We start from the raw sequence: 4,426 nt of genomic DNA on the forward strand, positions 1-4,426 counted from the left end.
CATATAGTACATGTTCATATTGTGACAGCGTCGAGTGGAAGTGGTACAAATTAGGTTATAAAGTTTGTTCCTTATTACACGTATTAATTAAATTTCTTAATAATAAAATGCACCCTATTGATATAAATTTAGAGTGAATTAAGTTTGCAAAAACATGGGTGGAGTGTTATTATGCATTGTGATTCAATTGACTATTACTTGTCTATATTATATAATACTACTGTATTGTAGAAGTAATCATACTTAACATGTTTTTATTACTGTATTGTATATTTAAACGTGTTAGTGTATTAATGTAACATACTGTGGGTGCTGGTAGGTGAAGGATTAGTGGTTCTTCACCACAGGACTTTTCTGTGATGGAGCATCAGTAATGATGCAGGTCAGGAGTACTGAGGGGACCATGGTGAGAATGAAAACAAAAGGTATGTTTCAAATAAACCAGTAATAAAGTAGTGTGGTAAATGTGTATTGTACTGCTGTTTTATTTAAGGAATCATACTAAACTAAACATGAATTACATATTATGAATAATAATTTAAGGAATCATACTGCAGTGAGGACCAATGATGTTATAGGCTGTGGGTCAGTGATGTTGGCTGGGTGCTGGACTGGTAGGTGGAGGATTAGTGTTGGCTGGGTGCTGGAAGGTGGAGGAGCTGTTTGCTGGTTGTTGAAGCTTGGCTACTGTTGGTCCTTTTCCTCTTTTTAGATTGGCTCTTGCTTCCAAGATGTCCATCGTTTAAGTGTTGTTTTTTTCTGTCATTTCGTATTTTTTTAGCCTCAATCCTCAACCTCAGCCGTATAAATCTTTTGGAGATTTTTCCCTCTACTCCACAGCATGATGGAAGCCTGCTGGAGAGTGACTGAGCTTCTTTCTCCAACACATCCACTGCATTGGGGAGCTCCATGAGGTAGGAACTACTCTTGGACCTAAATAGTTTCTCAATTTGTTGGGTGAAGTCATAGGCTTCTTGGGAGGGATGACAAAGAGCACCTGCCTTGAATTCTTTTAAGTTTAGTAAGATACTGTTATTTCCAGCAGGATTGTCATCTGTTTGCCGTGTTGCAGTTTTGCATTTTCCACAGATGCTGGCAAATCGGATTAATTTGTGGACAATTTAGCCTGCGAGATGGAAGAGAATACATTTCTCTGTTTTTGTGAGGTCAGGTGCTGTTCTGTTCTCCACCATCAGCTGTTCCACTCTGACTGATGGAGTGACGTTTTGTTTCACTGTTTCCAGGAAGTCTGCCAAAAAACTACTGTCATCTTCCTGGTAGCTCCCAGAGGTGATGGTGCTGAAGAACTGACCTACGGATATGATTCTCAGTGCATGATGGAATTCCACTGGAGTTGGTATGGGATTTTTAGACCTCACACAGCTGAATGTATTTTCAAGACAGTCTTGTGTGAACCTTGAAGTTAACACAAACCTGTGTCCTCGTGTCAGCATCTCTTCCTGTATGCCCAAAACTGATTTGGTTGCCATTATCACCCCTTTTTGAACAGGCTTCCAAACTCCCTTATGACCAATCTTCATCCCATAGAATAGATGGATGATATCCTGTAGGAAGATTATGGCCTTTTCATACTCCTCTATCTTGACCCTGCTCAGTGCTGTAATTGGATGGCGAGATGACATAAGATCAAACCAATGATCCACTTGCTCCAGGAACCACGCTGTAGTCAGGTAGGAGAGAGGGCGGTTTTCTTGCTGCACCATATACTTCAGTCCAGCACTTGTTGCCTTACTAAATACATTAAGAGCAGGACCAACCTTCATTTTCTCAAAGTGGCTTGGCTCGATGGCTGCAGCTGATAGATGGGGAGCTACTTTTAATGCCATTCCTTCTTGAAAGGACAATAAGTCCTTAATAGGGACCACTGAAACCTCATTGGAAGGTAGGTTCTCTTTGTTAACCACATTCTCTGGAATTGTTAACACCTGTCCACGGACAAGGGTACTTTTTAGATTTTTCACCAGATGCGGGACATCAGGCATGAAATGGAGACACCTATCCGGTGTTGTTGGATGCGGCACAGATGTTTTGGTGTGGTCGACCCCCAAAGGATTTCCACATGGCCTGGTTAGGGCTACCCATATCGGTGGTGACAGCAAGCACATGTAGCCCTATGGATGCTGCTCTCTCTTTTAATTCTGTAATTATTGGCTTGTATTCTGCTCCGTTGGTAGAATTGCCACTGTAATGATATGCCACTACTTGTTTCCAGCGAGTTGTGTTTCCAGCCAACATAAACACACAAGCATGTGTTGCTACTCCTGTGTGACCTGGCAAAGTGACATCACCATATAGTTTGCCTGTCAGCATGTGCAGCTCAACACTTGGAGTGATTGCCATTTCATCCAAGGACAGCACACACTCCCTTTCAAGGTCTGCCAACCCATCTACTTTCAGTTTTAAAAAATCTAATACCTCTGTCAATATACCAGGCTCAAATTTGATACATTCCATCCTTCTTTGCAGGGTTCTGATCGCTGGCAAGGGAATCTGCAATTCCTGTAGGGTCTTGTAACCAGTTGGACCGGATGCAAAGCGAATTTTTAATGCCTTCTTAATTGTTTCATTGCTCCATTTCATACCTTTTGTGGTTCGTCTTCCTAATGCCATAATTTGGTCTTTTGACAAAAATTTCTTTAAAATGTTGTCCCTAATTTTAATTCTTTTTTTCAGAGCTGCATTTTCATTCTTTATTTTTCTTAGTGCTGCCTTTGCATTTTTTGATATTTTTTCTTGTCTCTTTAATTTTTTTAATAGACCCAGGTAACTGGCTGATGGCTCACTGGAATGCTGACTGGCTGCTGACTGACTTGCTGCATGCTGACTGGGTAGTGTCACCTGTCCCTGTCTCTCCTCTCTAGCAATGTCCTCTATTTCTTCACTGTCACTTTCCCTTCTCTGAGTGTCCTCATTCTTTTTTTCCTCAACCTTTGAAACTGATAGAGGCAGAATACATTGTATTGCTAATTTTAAATATTGAAAATATCACATCACTTCAAAATTAGAAATATTACTTCAACTAGTACGAGTTTGTACTTATTTTTTATATATATATCACCTGTAATACTATAGCTGTGATCAGCAGTGATTTGCTGTATGTCTGCAGGTCTAAGGGTGCATCGTGGAGCAGGGGCCCTCCTCTTTTTGACCACAGGACAATGCACAAAGATTGTGGGAATAGCATCTGGTCTCAGCCTAGTCTTGAATTTTTTGGTCATGACAAATTGGTTTGCCTCAAAATGTGCCTGCAGAGTAACTTGAGTTTAGTTTCCACACAAAACTTTTTTTTTTTTTTTTTTTTTTTGTCTACCCACATACTGTACATATCACATGGTGGTTAAATGCACAGTTATAGGTAACACTAATGACTCCCTCCAATGTCTCACCATGAGTCTCATCTCCCTGGGTTTTGCAAGGCTTTTCTTGTTCCTTATTTCCAGTAAATAATTTTCCTCATAAGTATAATTACCTCACAAATTTTTTTGTTGTTGTAAATTTTATTTGTATTTAGATTGCTCCTGCTGACTTGAGCCAACCATTTTTTTCTCCTCTCCATGTCAGCGGGGAAGCCATACATTCGCACACCTTTCTCTGACAGAGTGGAGCATCCCCATGCAGCACAGCAAACCATGTTGGAGACTATGCAAGAGCAACATGAAAGAAAGGACACATACAAAATGCTTGGCATGCTATTCAATTTATTAGGAATGTATTCATGAATTCCTTTAAATAGTTAATTGCATTTATTTGAATAAAAATACAAAGAAAAAGTAATCTCACAATATATAATTACAATTACATCATTACTTTTGAATGGCAGTGTACATGTTTATATATGAGTATGCTTAAGTTGTTTTAAACCTGAATATATTGTGTATACAAATAAGTATTGTAAGAATTATACATTAGATAAATAATATCTATAATACACAATTATATTACTATATGTAATTGTATGAATTGTAAACAATAAGCTTCATTTTACATTTACTTAACATGCTAATTACTGCTGCTTATAGTTAATTGACCCCTTGTGCGGTGCGAGCTGAAAATCATCTGTCGCCAGCCTGTCTGTACTATCTGGAAGTCATAAAGTCATCAATATGACATTAGTTAACATGAGATCAGTGAAAAAAAGAATAATGTGTAACATAAAAAGGCAACAGCAACCCGTGTTTTTACAACTTAACGTTAGCCTGAAATGAGTTTTTAAAATAACGGCAAATAACGGTAACTAATCCTCAGAAATGACCTGATTTTATATTTTAAAAACATCGTTGTAAGTACATAATCATGCTACATACATATGTCGGTGTGTTTTGTATAAATATATAGAATAAAATGCATTTATTGACTCCTAATTACCAGAAATCGCAGTTCTGTCACTCTTCTCTATCAGTTTGAA

At 38.4% G+C, this 4,426-nt stretch overlaps 1 long non-coding RNA gene across 1 annotated transcript; it reads left to right on the forward strand.

Annotated features, from left to right (window-relative positions):
- The first annotated feature begins 2,128 nt into the window (after positions 1-2,128).
- On the forward strand, positions 2,129-3,002 carry LOC113097654 (uncharacterized). Its single transcript, XR_003288907.1, has 3 exons — positions 2,129-2,394; positions 2,488-2,611; positions 2,779-3,002. It is a non-coding gene; the product is annotated as an uncharacterized LOC113097654 (long non-coding RNA).
- The last annotated feature ends 1,424 nt before the right edge of the window (positions 3,003-4,426 follow it).

Source organism: Carassius auratus, unplaced genomic scaffold, assembly GCF_003368295.1.
Source record: "Carassius auratus strain Wakin unplaced genomic scaffold, ASM336829v1 scaf_tig00216347, whole genome shotgun sequence".
NCBI classification, from domain to species: Eukaryota; Metazoa; Chordata; class Actinopteri; order Cypriniformes; family Cyprinidae; genus Carassius; species Carassius auratus.